The sequence below is a fragment of the Heterodontus francisci genome, chromosome 15 (assembly GCF_036365525.1).
Source record: "Heterodontus francisci isolate sHetFra1 chromosome 15, sHetFra1.hap1, whole genome shotgun sequence".
In the NCBI taxonomy this organism is placed as follows: domain Eukaryota; kingdom Metazoa; phylum Chordata; class Chondrichthyes; order Heterodontiformes; family Heterodontidae; genus Heterodontus; species Heterodontus francisci.
This window is the reverse complement of record NC_090385.1, coordinates 43,553,911-43,571,201: the sequence shown is the minus strand read 5'-3', so window position 1 is coordinate 43,571,201 and position 17,291 is coordinate 43,553,911. Positions and strand designations below refer to the sequence as shown.

Below are 17,291 nucleotides of genomic sequence, written 5' to 3'. Positions count from 1 at the left end.
ACCCTTATGGAATTAATCCTGGTACACATGACTTTGTTGATGATCCCAGGGCCCTACCCAAGATGGTAGCAGCTGTGGCAGCAGAGTGATAAGTGACCCATTGCCATTTTCAGGCTGCCGCCACCCCATTTATGCTGGGTGGAGGAACTTAAAATTGGGTCTAGTACATTCCAGCATTCCCAACTTAGCCTTCTGACATACTTGATGGGCCTCACAAGAAATACATGCAAAATTGAAGAGGATACCTTTGCTGCAGAGATGGTGCCTTTGACCAGCAGCTTACTTTCTCTGACCGGTCGGTGCATTCACCAAATTGTAGCAAGACAAGCGCACCAGAAAATAAGTCCTGACTTCCATGACAAATATGGAAATGCTATCCTTTTGGGAGGACTAGTATTCTGTGTTACAGTCTGGAGATATATTTCAATACAGACTGGGCTCACATGGAACTTGTCTCCTATTGGCAAGATCACCCCTCAAAAATGAAGGCAAGACTAGATGAATGGACCAAGTGTTTGCAAGAAATTATTTGAGTACAGATGGGCTGAAATACAAGTTTGCCTTCTGCCTCATGGCTTCTGCTGCACTGATTACCTCTGTATATTAGGTTTCATAGGAAATCAATAAATTATAGAAACTTAAAAAAAGGTATCTGAGACCTAGGTGATACATTGACTTGATTGTAATCTTGCTCCATACAACTCCTCCTGCTGCTTTCACTGGTGAGTGGCCTTCAGTTCCAAACAGTACCAAGGTTCTCTGGTACATCTCCTGTAGCAGGATCTCCGAGTCTTCTTCAAATGGAGCAGTATATCCTGATATACCTTGTGAGCAATTAGTTTATTTTTCAACCCCCATCACAACTACCCCTTTTAATTATGAACTATAACCCTTTAAGAGCTGTTGCCTCCTTGGATTTTTGCAGTCCACAACCAAGCATGCTGCTGGCTGATCTTTAGGCAAACTTATCCAGCATCAGTAGCTTATTCAAAATAGGGGACAGGCCTTATATTGCAAAAGCTAACAGCCAATCTGGTGCAGGTACAGCCCCTAATTTGACCAAGATTTTAAGGGGCAGGCACATGGCCTGAAATATTTTCTGTTTCTCAATGACCAAACCTAACACTATGCTCAAGATGCAGTCCAAACAGTGGATTGCAATTTCTGCATGATATTTTCAGACTTGCATTCTACAGTTTGACTCCAGCACTGGTTTTAATAGTCTTAGGATTAAATCAGCAACCCTGTATTTAGTTGATTCAGTTGGGAGCCCAATATCAGTTCAAGCGTGGCTCCTGTTTGTCCAGCCGAGCTACTGAGAGATGAGAAGGAGAATTTTATTATGGCTGGGGGAGGGGGTTTTGCTGGTGGTGGAAATGTAATTAATCAAGTGGTAAGCGATTATTACTGTCATAAAATTGACTGCTTATATTCTGAAATTGGTCCACGACGGATAATTATTTGACCAGAACATTTGTAACTGGCTTCTTTCACCTCAGAAAAAACGTAGTGCAATAAAACGGAGATTTGAAATGAAAGATTATTGCTTCTCCTGCTGAGCTGATTTGTGCACAGCTGCGCAGATGAAGTTGTTTGACTGCAGACTTCACACTTTGATTTATCTACACAGAGATGATGAATTAGATTTTTCACAGTGCGTTAGACACAGTGGGGAGTTCCTGTACAACCTTATGCTAGCTTTATTTGATATAATGATTAATGTCTGTATTATATTCATATCAGGTGTAAACAAAAACGAGGCCATTCGAAGGATTTCTATGATCTGAAACAAAAGGTTTTGCAGTTCAGTGCTACCAGGCCCCAGCGCTGATTGGTATCCTGGTAGCTAAATCAAAAAAGCTAAAAGAAAATACGCCAGTGTATTATTATAATATCTGAACTACCCTGTGCAACAGGCTTGTGATTACAGAGCTCTGTCCTGCCTATTGATAACAGATGAAAGTGGATCACTCTGCTCCCTTGTCCAATCGATGGAGATGATTCACCTGCTGTCATTCAGCCTGTGTTTTATGCTCTCCCCCAACATTTACTTGGGTTCAATTTGATGGGATCTGGAGAGTGACCAAAAACAGGAACTCCACATTGATTGCTTTCTTCTTATTGGTTCATGGATGCTGAGGCAAATTGTAGGATCCCTATCACCACCACCCCAGCTGAAATCAGCTAACTCAGCATAGACCAGAAAAGGCACAAAGAAGCTTCCAGTCTTTTTAACTATTCCACGTTGAGCAATGCAGTAACATTGTGCTCTTAAAAGTGCCTTTTGTTTACTCCCAGTGCCACGTACTGCCACCTGACTTCTTCAGCTGGTTGAGAACTGGCTATAATCTTAGGGCACAGGATGACTTCAGTCATGAAGTTCTCACTACCACTATCTGTATTGCTCCAGGAGTGACAAATAGAAGTTATGACGTAGGGAGAGTCAAATCCTTAAAGCTCTTCCTACCCTCACCCTCCACTCATATGGAAAGATTAATGGTCTCGCTGCCTCACGCTAGTCAGTGCACGAGAATGATGAGACTTACCCAACGAAGGCACCTATCAGAGACAAATATGCAATGTTTCAACTTGACCTGCTTTGAACTTTGGCTGGGAGGTACAAGTCAGAAAGAAGAGTCTTATTGAAAAGGGAGTGGCTTGCTGGGCATAATGGCATGTTTACACATGTTGTTGTGTCAGACTTGGCCCAAATTCACAGTAGCAAACCAAACTTCACACTTGGGCTTGGCTAAAAGAAATCAAAACAAAGCCTTGATTTCAGCTATGTTTTAAGAGGCATGTCAGCCTCATAATATACCCCATGTATCAGCCCTAAAGAACTAGGACTGTGCTCCATTTAAAGTTTAGAATGACTATCTTACACACCACTGATTAAAGCTTTAAACAGTACTGCAAGGATTTAAACATCAGCTTTCAGTCTGACAGGAATTTTGGACAGGAAATAAAAGCAATAAAATTGTACCATTTGCCTTTGTCAAAAAGCAGACCAAGGAGAGGAGTTCATAAAGAAAGTTGACTTCAATTCAAATAAACCAGGATGGGCTGGAGTCCAAAAATGTAATCAAAAAAATTAAATCTGGGCAATATTCCAATTAACAAAGCTCAGCTTTCTCAAATCTCCAGTAACAAAAAAACATCTCAAAACTGATCCGTGACCACAGCACAAACCTCAAAACATATCTGAAAATTTCAGAGATATTAAAAACTTGACATGATTAGCATAACTTGAAGCAGGATTTTTTTATTTCATTTTTTCTGCAAATTAAGTGTGGCCTATCATTGCTGGGATTAGAGCATTTGATCTATACTTTTTACATCGACTGCCAGGATCAAGTGAGACATGGGTTTTATGCAGAGTAAAACTACCTCTGCTGGCCCATCAAGTACTCTTTGTTAGGTATAACATGGGTCAAAAGCAGATTACAGCTACCTCTACTCTGCCATGAAGCATTCCCAGTCAGGTACAGAGTGAGGTTAGATATAGAGTAAAGCTCGCTCTGCACTACCCACAAAGCATTCCCAGATCAGACACCACACAAGTTAGATGCAGATTAACCACCATTTACAGTGCCCTATCAATGAGGTGTAAAATGGGCTAGAAATAAAATAGAGCTAAATTTGTTGTCCCATAAAGTACTCAATGGTCAACTATAACATGGATTAGATGCAGAGTAAGGTTAACTCTACTGCCCCATTAAGCACTCTCAAGTCAGACAGTAGTCTAGATACACAGTAAAACTTAATCTACACCATTCAATCAAAATACTCCACAGATTAAAAACTCCCTCTATTTCCCCCAACAGTGTGAGCCTCAGAAGAGTACAATACCTTTTTCAAAGTAATATATGGAGGGGTATAATGTATAAAGGGTGTACAATTCAGATTGATTTCTGACACAAAGGGTTTGTTTTATAGACTGCTACATTGAAAATGCTATAGAGGTGGGTACACAGTCAGAATGCCATGCAGAGGGCTATGTTATATAGATGTGTACCTTACATAAAGGGTCTGCCTTCGATGTTCTATTGGGTACAATGGTGCAGGTCATTCCCATAAACAGTTCAGCCATCTTATGTTCAGGAATGTGCTTCCACTGGCCAGTATTTAATTATATAATAACATAATCTGAGAGTGTAACAATTGATCTGGATACTGTGGCTTCCACATGCACTTGTCCATTCGTGTGCACTTCTCTAATTGTTCTGAAGACCCTCGGATGAAACATTTTAATGCACCAAGGCCAGATATGGGTTGTTAAGCTGCTTTATTTTACAAAGAGCAAGTAAGTGTACAGAACAAATTGATTCAACTGACTATAGAACCCTCCACAAGAACATTCTCGCCCTGGCTTAGCTGACTGACAAAACTGACCCAGAGTTAAAATCAGGACCTATGAATTAATTATAATTATATATTGAACATTGAACAACTTCTCCTTCAACTCCACGCACTTCCTTCAAGTAAAAGGTATCGCTATGGGTACCCGCATGGGTCCTAGTTATGCCTGTCTTTTTGTGGGATATGTCGAGCATTCTTTGTTCCAGTCCTACTCAGGCCCCCTCCCCCAACTCTTTTTCCGGTACATTGATTACTGTATCGGTGCCGTTTCCTGCTCCCGCCCCGAACTAGAAAACTTTATCAACTTTGCTTCTAATTTCCACCCTTCTCTCACCTTTACATGGTCCATCTCTGACACTTCCCTTCCCTTCCTCGACTTCTCTGTCTCCATCTCTGGGGATAGGTTGTCTACCAATATCCAGTATAAGCCCACCGACTCCCACAGCTACCTCGACTACACTTCTTCACACCCTTCCTCCTGTAAGGACTCCATTCCATTCTCCCAGTTTCCCCGTCTCCGATGCATCTGCTCTGATGATGCTACCTTCCATGACGGTGCTTCTGATGACCTCCTTTTTCCTCAACCGAGGATTTCCCCCCACTGTGGTTGACAGGGCCCTCAACCGTGTCCGACCCATTCCCCGCACCTCTACCCTCACCCCTTCCCCTCCCTCCCAGAACAAGGGTTCCCCTTGTCCTCACTTTTCACCCCACCAGCTTCCATATCCAAAGGATCATCCTCCGCCATTTCCGCCACCTCCAGCGTGATGCCACTACCAGTCGCATCTTCCCCTCCCTACCCCTGTCAGCATTCCGAAGGGATCGTTCCCTCCGCGACACCCTGGTCCACTCCTCCATTACCCCCACCACCTCGTCCCCGTCCCATGGCACCTTCCCCTGCTATCGCAGGAGGTGTAATACTTTCCCACTTACCTCCTCGCTCCTCACTATCCCAGGCCCCAAACACTCCTTTCAGGTGAAGCAGCAATTTACTTGTACTTCTTTCAATGTAGTATACTGTATTCGCTGCTCACAGTGTGGTCTCCTCTACATTGGGGAGACCAAGCGCAGACTGGGTGACCGTTTGCGGAACATCTCCGCTCAGTCCGCAAGCAGGACCCTGAGCTTCCGGTTGCTTGCCATTTCAACACTCCCCCCTGCTCTCATGCTCACATCTCTGTCCTGGGATTGCTGCAGTGTTCCAGTGAACATCAACGCAAGCTCAAGGAACAGCATCTCATCTACCGATTAGGCACACTGCAGCCTGCCGGACTGAACATTGAGTTCAATAATTTCAGAGCATGACAGCCTTCCTTTTTATTTTTATTTTTAGTTATTTTTTCTTCCTTTTTTTTACATTCTTTTTTACATTTTTTACAATTTTTTTTGCATTTATTTCATTTCATCTTAGTTTGTTCAGTTTGCTTACCCACTGTTTTTTTTCAGGTTTGCACTTGCTGCTGTTCAATATTCAGTGTATTTACACCTAATCTGTACCAATGCTTTGTCTTTCAACACACCACTAACATATTGTTTGCCTTTGCTCCATGACCTTTTGGTCAGCTATGTGGCCTGGTCCAATCTGGACCTCCTTTGTTATCTCTTGCCCCACCCCCACCTCACTTGCTTATAACCTGTGACTTTTCTAATATTTGTCAGCTCCGAAGAAGGGTCACTGACCCGAAACGTTAACTCTGCTTCTCTTTCCACAGATGCTACCAGACCTGCTGAGTGGTTCCAGCATTTCTTGTTTCTATTACTTATGAATTAATAGATCACTTAAAAGTGAAGATCTTTTTTTTAACTTGAATATCTATACAATCTTTTATAATAAACTGGTGTTCTCTTCATATTTGTAGAGTTTGTGAAGGCATAGGAAATGGAGGTTCAAAGCTTTCTATGGGCATCCAAGAGAGTTGGTTCCACCTGACTATGGGTCTGAGGCTTCAGTATTTATTTGTGGGGTGATGGGATTTCTCAAATCTCTGAATGATTGTATAAATCTACAGCATTAGCATTATTGGGGGATGGGGTCAAATTCATCAGGAAACTCTTTTTTCAGGAATACTCAAATAAGAGACAGGATAGTTTTGCATTCCATCAAGTGTTTTCTTCTACAATGAAAATGCTTTGTGATGACATGGAAGTCTTTGAAACTGCTGTCAGATCAGAAACAAAGGTCCCAGTGTTGCTTTGAGTAGTATTTCAAAGGCCCTCGTTGTCTAAAAGCACATGAGAAGGTGCTAGTGAAACACACAGTTAATGTGCTTGTGTTCTCATCTCAGTGTATTTTCAATTAGTTTATGTTTCATATGGGGGAGGGAAGCAGTTAGAAATTTGTGTGCCATGGTTTAACTTCAAAAATGTTCTCAAAGTCTTACATGCTGTTGTCAAATCTTTCCAGATCAAGCCTTTTTTTTATCAACTCTTTATGACAGACTTCATGGGATTAACAACCCTTTTCATTCAGAAAACTAACTGCTGTGTCTTGAACTCCAGATGGAGCTTTAAAAACATCAAACCAGTATTATCATTCAAATTGATTTTTTTTTCTCTCTCTATGTGCTTGAGGTGTGAAAGGATGGACAGATTTTCAGTTCCATGCACAGTGGTACCATTCTACTGCTCTCAGGATAAATAAACCACAAGGAATTAGTCATTTGTTTTTTTCTTTAAAATTCAAATTCCCATCAAACTATCACTGCATTAGCATACATGAATAAAACGTTAATGAGCACAATCACAGTCTCACACACACACACACACACACTCTTACACTGACACAGTCATGCTGACACACACTTGCACTGACAGACACACATTGACATTCACACCATTTACAATCTCACACACGGCCACACACAAACCCTTATTGACACTGTTATGGTCAAGTGAGGAGGGGTCAAAGGGTTTCCCTCTTTATCCCTCTCCTTGTTTGACCACAACAGGTTTAATTCTTTCTTAAAGTGGATGTACTGGCCAATTCAGTAGGTGTTTGATTACTTATTTCCTATGATCATAACAAGAACGTGGGACGGCACAGTGGCGCAGTGGTTAGCACTGCAGCCTCACAGCTGCAGCGACCTGGGTTCAATTCTGGGTACTGCCTGTGTGGAGTTTGCAAGTTCTCCCTGTGGCTGCGTGGGTTTCCTCCGGGTGCTCTGGTTTCCTCCCACATGCCAAAGACTTGCAGGTTGGTAGGTAAATTGGCCATTAGCAATTGCCCCTAGTATAGGTAGGTGGTAGGGGAATATAGGGACAGGTAGAGATGTGGTAGGAATATAGAATTAGTGTAGGATTAGTATAAAATAGGTGGTTGATGGTCAGCACAGACTCGGTGGGCCGAAGGGCCTGTTTCAGTGCTGTATCTCTAAACTAAGAACCAATCAGACAAGTTTACTTGAGTTAACAAAGAGAGAGATTAACTTTATTGTACCTAAACCAACTAATAAAATAATAAACAACGTGCCAAATTTCACTCACACACATTCTGGAGGTTTACACACACACACACACACACATGGGTTACAGAGGGGAAAGGTAGATTGGTTGAGTTAGACTCCATAAATCAAAAGGGTATACGGTCTGTGAGGTTTGGTGATTTGGCTGGCTTCTAGATGAATTCAGTGGTCCTGAGACTTTTAGTTTGAAGAGGTAGATGACTGGTTAGGTGAGTCTCTTTGGAGACAGCAATGTGAATGATTTCCTCCAACATGGTTTCTGATTGTAGCCAGAGTATGCAAATGAGTTCAATCAAGAGGCAGGATTTGAAAGCTTTCATGCTTGAATGGAGAGGATAAATTGAGCCCAAGGATCGAGGCCCAGTCACTTACCTCCCGGGAGCGGAGCAGCACTGCAGGGAGAACGCCAAGCGAGAGAAGAGGATAAATTGAGCCTGAGGATCGAGGCCCAGTCACTTACCTTCCGGGAGCAGAGTGGATAGCTGTCCAGGTGTGCCGGTGTTTGAAATAAAGTCAACAGTAACATCACAGGAAAGCTGCAAGGTGATTAGTTGATAACAGCTGTTAGTGCTTGGAAATAGCTCACAAAAATCAGGGGAAAGTTCTTATTTTAAACCTACCATATAAGTGATAAGGTTAGTACTACTAAAGTGTGTTTTTTTATTTAGATTGTAGTGGGTAGTGTATGGAGTAGAACAAGGTCCCTAGTGAAATTAGTATTTTTTAAAGGCAGCAACTAAGTAATCTAAAGGTAAGTCATGGCAGGAGAGCTTGCACCCGTGATATGCTCCTCCTGCGCTATGTGGGAAATCAGGGACGCTTCCAGTGTCCCTGATGATCATGTGTGCAGCAAGTGTATCCATCCGCAGCTACTGGCATTACGGAGCTGGAGCTGCGGGTGGATTCACTGTGGAGCATTTGCGATGCTGAGGACGTCATGGATAGCACGTTTAGCGAGGTGGTCACACTGCAGGAAATGGCTGCACAGGCAGAAAAGGAATGGGTGACCAACAGGCAGAGTAGTAAGCACAGGCAGGTAGTGCAGGACTCCCCTGTGGCCATCCTCCTCTCAAACAGATATACCGCTTTGGCTACTGTTTGAGGGGATGGCTTCCCAGGGGAAAGCAGCAACAGCCAAGTTCATGGCACCACGGATGACTCTGCTGCACAGGAGGGAAGGAAAAAGACTGGGAGAGCCATAGTGGTAGCAGATTCAATTGTAAGAGGAACAGACAGGTGTTTCTGTGGCCGCAAACGAGACTCCAGGATGGTATGCTGCCTCCCTGGTGCTAGGGTTAAGGATGTCTCGGAGCAGATGCAGGACTTTCTGAAGGGGGAGGGTGAACAGCCAGTGGTCAACCTACATGTCGGTACCAACGATATAGGTAGAAAAAGGGATGAGGTACTGCAAGATGAATTTATAGAGTTAGGAGCTAAATTAAAAAGCAGGACCTCAAAGGTAGTAATCTCAGGATTACTTCCTGTGCCACATGTTAGTGAATATAGGAACAGGAGACTAGACCAGATGAACGCATGGCTGGAGAAATGGTGCAGGAGGGAGGGATTTAGATTCCTGGGACATCGGGACCGATTCTGGGGAAGGTGGGACCTGTACAAGCGGGACAGGTTACACGCAGGCAGGACCGGAACCAATGTCCTTGCAAGGGCGTTTACTAGTGCTGTTGGGGAGGATTTAAACTAGAATGGCAAGGGGATGGGAACCTGAGTGGGGAGACTGAGGAGGGGGAAACAAGGATAGAAACAAAAGATAGGAAACAAAAAGGCAAAAGTGGAAGGCATAGAAATCAAGGCCAAGACACAAATAGGGCCATAGTGCAAAATAATGCGAAGATGATTAAGAATGTTAAAAAGACAAGCCTAAAGGCATTGTGTCTCAATGCGCAGAGTATTCGCAATAAGGTAGGCAAAATAACCACATAAATAGATGTAAATGGATACGATATAGTTGCAATTACGGAGACATGGCTGCAGGGTGACCAAGGATGGGAACTGAACATCCAAGGGTATTCAATATTTAGGAAGGACAGGCAAAAAGGGAAAGGAGGTGGATTGGGGTTGTTAGTAAAAGAGGAAATCAATACAACATTGAGGAAGGATATTAGCTCAAAGAATCCTGATGTGGAATCTGTACGGGTGGAGCTATGAAACACCAAGGGGCAGAAAATGTTGGTGGGGGTTGTATGTAGACCTCCAAATAGCAGTGGTGATGTAGAGGATGGCATTAAACAGGAAATTAGAGACGCATGCAATAAGAGTGCAACTGTAATTATGGGTGTCTTTAATCTACATATAGATGGGCAAACCAAATTAGCAATAATACTGTAGAGGAGGAACTACTGGAGTGCGTAAGTGATGGTTTTTTGGACTAAAGAACAGGCCATCCTAGACTCGGTATTGCGTAATGAGAAAGGATTCGTTAACAATCTTTTTGTGTGGGGTCCCTTGGGGAAGAGCGACCATAACATGATAGAATTCTTCATTAAGATGGAGAGTGAGAGAATTGATTCTGAGACTAGGATCCTGAATCTAAATAAAGTAAACTATGAAGGTATGAGGTGCGAGTTGGCTATGATAGATTGGGGAACATTACTTCAAGGTTTGACAGTGAATGGCTAGCATTTAAAGAGCGTATGGATGAATTACAACAATTGTTCATTCCTGTCTGGCGCAAAAATAATAAAGGAAGGGTGGCTCAACCATGGCTTACAAAAGAAATTAGGGATAGTATTAGATCCATGGAGGAAAAATATAAAATGGCCAGAACAAGCAGCAAACCTGAGGATGGGAGCAGTTTAGAATTCAGCAAAGGAGGACAAAGGGATTGATTAAGAAGGGGAAAATAGAGTTTGAGAGTAAGCTTGCAGAGAACATAAAAACTGACTGTAAAAGCTTCTACAGATATGTGAAGAAAAAAAGATTAGTGAAGACAAATGTGGGTCCCTTACAATCAGAAATGGGGGAATTTGTAATGGGGAACAAAGGAATGGCAGACCAATTAAATACATAATTCTTCACAAAGGAGGACACAAGTTACCTCCCAGAAATGTTGGGGAACATAGGGTCTAGTGAGAAGGAGGAACTGTATGAAATCAGTATTAGTAGGGAAATGGTGTGAGGGAAAGTGATGGGATTGAAGGCCGATAAATCCCCAGGGCCTGATAACCTACATCCCTGAGTACTTAAGGAAGTGGCCCTAGAAATAGTAGATGCATTGCTAGTCATTTTTCAAAATTCTATAGATTCTGGAACAGTTCCAACGGATTGGAGGGTAGCTAATGTAACCCCACTATTTAAAAAAGGAGGTAGAGAGAAAACAGGGAATTATAGTCTGGTTAGTCGAATATCAGTAGTGGGGAAAATGCAAGAGTCCATTATAAAAGTTGTAATAGCAGAGCACTTGGAAAACAATGACAGGATTGGACAAAGTCAACATGAATTTATGAAATGGGAATCATGCTTGACAAATGTACTGGAATCTTTTGAGGATGTAACTAGTAGAATAGATAAGGGAGAACCAGTGGATGTGGTGTATTTGGACTTTCAGAAGGCTTTCGATAAGGTACCACATAAGAGGTTAGTGTGCAAAATTAAACTACATGGGATTGGAAGTAAGGTACTGACATGGATAGAGAACTGGTTGGCAGACATGAAACAAAGAGTAGGAATAAACGGGTCTTTTTCCAAGTGGCAGGCAGTGACTAGTGGGGTACCGCAGGGATCAGTGTTAGGACCCCAGCTATTCACAATATATATTAATGATATAGATGAGGGAATTAAATGTAATATATCCAAGTTTGCAGATGACACAAAGCTGGGTGGGAGTGTGAGCTGTGCAGAGGATGCAGAGAAGCTCCAGTGTGATTTGGATAAGTTGAGTGAGTGGGCAAATACATGGCAGATGCAGTATAATGTGGATAAATGTGAGGTTATCCACTTTGGTGGCAAAAACAGAAAGGCAGATTATTATCTGAACAGCGATAGATTGGGAAAGGGGGAGGTGCAGCGAGACCTTCGTGTCCTTGTGCACTAGTCGCTGAAAGTAAGCATGCAGGTGCAACAGGCAGTTAAGAAAGCAAATGGTATGTTGGCCTTCATAGCGAGAGGATTCAAGTACAGGAGCAAGGATGTCTTACTGCAATTATACAAGGCCTTGGTGAGACCACATCTGGAGTATTGTGTGCAGTTTTGGTCTCCTTATCTGAGGAAGGATGTTCTTGCTATGGAGGGAGTACAGTGAAGGTTCACCAGACTGATTCCTGGGATGGCAGGACTGATGAAGAGAGATTGGGTCAATTCGGCTTGTGTTCGCTAGAGTTTAGAAGAATGAGAGGGGATCTCATAGAAACCTACAAAATTCTAACAGGACTGGACAGACTAGATGCAAGAAGGATGTTCCCAATGGCGGGGGAGTCCAGGACCAGGGATCACAGTCTAAGGATAAGGGGTAAGCCAGTTAGGCTCCAGCATTATCCTTCCATAACAAGCTTTCTGGAGTTTAACATAATAGCAGAGGATGGTTGCCTAAACGTGAAGGTTGGAAACTAAGAATTCGTTTTTTGTTTTACAGAGAAAACTATAATCTCACAGGCTATTGTGGAAAATATGGCAGAAAGTAAATTGACAGGGTATGATTACCCTCTGATGTTCTCTGAGTCTGACCCATAAGACCAGTGGAAGAATAAACTGGATATATGGTCACAGGTTACATTCCTACCAAAGAGGAAATAAGGTATGGCCTTGGTGTTGTCACTTCCTACCAAGATAAAATCAGAAGTCAAGTGTTTGTGAACTGGACGCTCATCAGTTGGATAATGATGACGATTTGGATCTTCTGTTAGAATTCTTGGATGAATTTACAAGAAAGATGACCTATTGAATGTGTATGAGGCATGGTCATAATTTGATATGTTTCGTAAAACAATGGAGGAATATATCATGGACTTTAACAGCCTGTATAGAAGATTGAGGATATTCAATTTGAAGATCCCTGGTTCATTGCTAGCTTTTAAATTGCTAGATTGTGCTAGGGTGTCACCTATGGACAGGCTCCTGGTTCTAACTGGGGTTCAGTTCTTGGAAAAAGACTTCCTGTTAGATCAGATGTCTGCTGCCTTAAAGATTAAAAGCCCTGAAGAATGCAGGTGTGATTGATGAAGTGTATACGAAGCTAATAGAAGAGTTTAGTGAAAATTGTGAAATCTGTAAAAAGTATCGGAGGACGGCATTACATCCTATTGTAAGTCTTCCATTGGCATGTGACTTTAATGAGATAGTTGCTGTGAATTTAAGGGTATGGGATAGACAAGAATATTTTCATTCTACATTTTCTAGACCTAGCAACTAGATTCAGTCTTTCTCCAAGTTATTTCCTGCAGTCCTGGTAGAACAAACAGGGAATTCTGCTGTGACACAAAGAATGGATGACTCAATTCTTACTGGATTTTGATATGGTCCAGATACTGGATGTAGGCATAAGTACAAAGGAAGAGTTAAAGACAGGAGGAATGAAGATGACAGTACCTTTAGCAAGTCTGACTATAGAGTAGAAGACAGAATTGGAACAGCAATAATAGGTGAATGAATCCCAGGAATACCCAAGGAACTGTTAATAGGTGCTTCAAGTCTAACTCAAAGTATCATTATGCAATGAACTGCCCAAAGCGGAGAGGCAGAGCCTTAGAAATAGCACATGACACAGAGAATTCTGAGGCAGAAGAGGAGGATACTGATGAATCTGAATGAATTGTACTGGTCACAAGGAGTTTTAGTCCTGTGATGAATGTGTTACTTTCAGAATCATTTAACTGTCCTGTATTAGATAGTGCTTGTACATCGACAGTATGTGGAACATCTTGGTTACAATGTTATCTCGATTCACTCAGTAGTGAGGATCGACTACTGAGGATCGAAGGTTAAGGAGTATAAAAGTACCACCAGCTTTGGGTTTGGTGCTGACAACACATTGAAGTCACTGAAGAGAGTAGTAATTACATGTAAAATAGCTGGAGTAAGCCACTTTATCAGCACTGGTGTAGGCTCTAGTGAGATACCTTTACTGTTGATTATTTTTTAAGAAAAAGGCACAAATGCAACATGAGTTGGAGCAGGATAAGGTAATTGTTTTTGGAAAGTCAGTAAATTTGTAGTTTACCCAGTAAGGGCATTATTGTATCCCCTTAAGAAAACCTATGTTTCTAGTCAGAGTGTTAAAGAAGTATTAATGGCATCAGATGATAAGAATCAGACAGAAAAAAACCAAATTGTCTCAACGTTATACAAATAATTTGCTCACCCTTCTCGTCAATGATTAAAAGCCCTACAGGATGCAGATGTGATTGATGAAGAGTATACAAGGCTAATAGAAGAGATTAGTGAAAATTGTGAAATCTATAACAGGTATTGGAGGACGGCATCACATCCTATTATACGTTTTCCATTGGCACATGACTTCAACAAGGTAGTTGCCGTGAATATAAGGGTATGGGATAAAGCCAAGAATATTTTCATTCTATATTTTATAGACCTAGCAACTAGATTCAGTCTTTCTATAATAACAGGACAAAAGGGTGACTATAGACAAAATTATGCAGAAATGGATAGGGACTGGACTTGGGGAACCAGCTAAGTTTCTGACTGATAATGGAGGGGAATTTGCCAATGACGAGTTCAGAAACATGTGTAAAAACATGAACATAATGGTTATGAATACTGCAATTGAAAGTTCTTTCAGCAATAGGATATGTGAAAGGAATCACGCAGTGGTTGATGAAATGCTGCATTAAGATCTTAGCTGACCAGCCAAACTACAAGTTGACAACTGCCCTGGCATGGGTGGTTCATGCAAAGAATTCACTCCAGATGGTTGGAGGATTTAATCCATATCAATTGGTCTCTGGGCAAAATCCCAAATTGCCTTCTGTACTGTGCAACAGTCCTTCTGCTCTAGAAGGTAGTACAATTAGTTCAATTTTTTTCTGCACATTTGAATGCTTTATATGCAGGGAGACAAACTTTCATCAAAGCTGAGGTCTCTGAAAAACTTCGGAGAGTTCTGAGACACCGTATAAGGCCATCTGAGGTGGAATTTAATTCAGGAGATTAGGTTTATTATAAAAGAGAGGGTCATAGGGAATGGAACTGCCCTGGTCAGGTAAGAGGTCGTGATGGTAAGACAGCAGTTATCAGGCATGGAAATCAAGCTATTAAGGTTCATTCCTCATGATTATTCAAGGTTGATTACAAAATCTCAGAATCTGAGAAGCTGATAGGGGGAAACGAGGGACCTTGTAGCTCAAATGATCATTTGTTTTGTGATGAAGGTCCTGAGGAACAGAATGAGGTAGATCAAGAGTTGGATAGTAAGGTGAGAGAGCATGATGCTCAAGAAAGAGCTATTGCATCCAAAGGACAATTGCGCTGAGTAGGTTATCGGGTAACACAAATTCCAGAAGGGTCTAATAAATGGAGGGGTGCAACAATTGAGGGATGTGCAGGAAAATCTACTGGCAAGTTTAAATATTGGTTGAATGTTCAAGATCCATGGACTGGCAGAATGGGGTGAAACAGTGGAGAGGAAGAAAGCGGAGTGCGAGTTCTAATAGTGGGACCGCAAGTGTATTGGAGAAAGAGCCTCCGATAGTGTGCGAGGGAGATCTTATAGCAGTACTCCCGAAATACATCACAGTGCTAATAGAGGCCGTAGTTTGAACAGATTCCACAATGTAACAAAGGCTAGCGAGCTGTCTCGAAATAGAACTACAAGGAGGAGTCCTCATGACCATGAAGTTTTAGTGGCTGCCAATAAACCTGAGGATAACCTAAGAGAAACAAATCATAAGGACTTAGAGAGTTGGATAGAGTTTGGTGTTTATTTTAAGGTATCAGATAGGGGACAGCCAACCTTGTCACGTAGATGGATTTGTACTGAAAAAGTCCTTCCTGATGGGACTTATAAGGCTAAAGCGAGGTTAGTTGCAACGGGTTTTGAAGAGCGACTGGATGATTCTGATGTTAGAGTGGACTCTCCTACAGCTGGAAAAGTAATCTTGAAAATCTTTTTAGCTCTTTTGGCCACATATTCATGGGAGTGTGGATCCATTGACATAAAAGCCACATTTCTGCAGAGTGATACTTTTCAGAGAGAAGTGTTTCTGAAACCAACTAAAGAGGCAACAGATACAGATGGAAACTGAACAAATTTGTCTATTGCCTTAATGATGCTTCCAGGGTGTTGTATTTCTCGGTGAGATCTGTTTTGTTGAAAATTGACTGTGTTCAACTAAAAGCAGATCCTGCAATGCTTTATTGGTATCATAAAGAGAAACTTTCAGGCATCTTCATGTTGCACGTTGATGATTTCTTATGGGGCGGTACTGCGAATTTTGAGAAATATGTTATTTATAAGATTAGGGCAGAATTTAAAATTGGGAGTCAGGCTAGTCGGGCCTTTAAATGTATTCATTTAGATATTAAGCAGACTAAGTCTGGAATGGCTTCAACAATCCTATTTAGAGAGTTTTACTCCCATCCGGTTAATCGTGCTCGATCATCACAGAAAGATGATGATATATCTAAAGCAGAGACTAAGCAATTGAAAAGACTAGACTTGATGCTAGTTTTGATATGCTGGAGCTAAGTATGATGATGAAACACCCAAAAGTTGAAAATGTTTTAAGGGCAAATAATAAATTAGAAAATTAAATATGGAGAAATGTGTCCTGAAGTTCCCATCCTTAGGTGGCCCAAAGAACATGAAGCTAGTCATTTTTAGTGATGCTAATCTTCCTGATGGGTATACGAGTGCAGCTGGTTTCATAATATTTCTGATGGGTGAAAATGGGAAATGTTGTCATTTATCTTGGGAAGCTAAGAAAATAAAACAGGTTGTTAAAAGACACTTTAGCTGTGGAAATACTGGGTCCTGTGGAGGCAGTGGATATGGATTCTATTTGTCAAATGTTTCGGGTGACATTTTGAACAAGGGACATACTGAAGATCGGATACCCATTGAATGTTATGTGAATAATTGCTCTTTGTGGGACTATGCACACTCTACAAAAATGTGAGTTAGAAAAGACTACGTATTGACCTTGCTGGATTGAAACAAATGTTGGAGAGAAAGGAAATATCCAAACTTAAAAGGGTAGATGCAAGTCATCAGCAATCTGATTGTTTCACAAAAAGAAATGCTAGTACAAAGAAATTGTTAGAGGCGCTAGAGGAGGGGTGTCTCACAATGTAATACTTTGTACCCAGTATGGAATTTATTTTGAAATGTTCTTTGAGCATGTTAATACTATGTACATAACATGGAATTTATTTTGAAATGTTGATTGAGCATATTAATCTAAGTTTTATTATAAAAGAAAGAAGGGAATCTGTTAATTATGTATCAATTGTTTAATTATATGAAGGTGGAAGGTGTTAACTGGGGTCTTACACGAGCACTTA

At 41.5% G+C, this 17,291-nt stretch overlaps 1 pseudogene; it reads left to right on the top strand.

Annotated features, from left to right (window-relative positions):
- The first annotated feature begins 258 nt into the window (after positions 1–258).
- Positions 259–512, top strand: LOC137377879 (cytochrome c oxidase subunit 7B, mitochondrial pseudogene; annotated as a pseudogene).
- The last annotated feature ends 16,779 nt before the right edge of the window (positions 513–17,291 follow it).